The following is a 940-nucleotide window of genomic DNA, read 5'->3' on the forward strand; positions in this document are numbered from 1 at the left end:
TGCTAGTGCTGCCCAGTCCACCCTCTGGACTGCCACTTGTCGATCAGTGATTCGCTGTGGACCAAAACATCACATACTCAATTACATTTTGCAACTTTTCGACTAAATCATCACGCTTTTATATTTCTTTACAGAGGGAGTAATAATAATGGCTTAATGCCATAGGTAACAGCAGTACATAAGTGAACACATTGGTAAATAATGGATGGTATCTGTGCAAATCTAGAATAATAATTGTACCTTTCACAACAAACAAATCTCAATGGCACCTTATTCCTCTATTTCACAGTATTTCACAAATCACAACAAACGATCAAGCATCTATATGCATGTACCAAACCATTTACCTTTGTAGGAGCTTCCCAACTTTGCCTTCTCAGTTTTATGGTCTCTCCCACGGTTTAGACTCCGTACCACCTTCGCCGTCACCACCGATGATCGATCCCGATCGTTGAGTCGAGTCGTGAGGCCATCAAAGGGGCCGCCGCCTCCCTAAAGCGGTGGTTTGCCCTAAGACGGTTGAGACCAAGTCGATGGCACAAGCTAGATGAAACCTAGCCCATCTTAAAACCTTGAACCTATCCCATCTACAAACCTAGTAGAAGACCAAAGCAACAAATTTAAAAGGAGGGACTAGTCAATTGTATTTGTTTAAATCCACATGGAGAACTGAATATTTCTTCTTCTTTGCTGAAACGAAAACCAAAGCACATAAATGCATGATATAACATTAAGATGATCTGCATGTAAAACTTGTATACTACATATTCCCTTGACATGTATAATTAATATTAAAAAAAATGACAACGTAAAGCAAAGGAAATTGACAGCAAGAGAAGTAGCTAGCTAGCAAATAATTAGACATAGACCAGGTAATCAGTTACATAGAGAAGCTTCAGGTGCAGAATATAAGCACATAATTAAATCACGAGAAATACAA

The sequence above is a fragment of the Triticum dicoccoides genome, chromosome 4B (genome assembly GCF_002162155.2).
Source record: "Triticum dicoccoides isolate Atlit2015 ecotype Zavitan chromosome 4B, WEW_v2.0, whole genome shotgun sequence".
Classification (NCBI taxonomy): Eukaryota; Viridiplantae; Streptophyta; class Magnoliopsida; order Poales; family Poaceae; genus Triticum; species Triticum dicoccoides.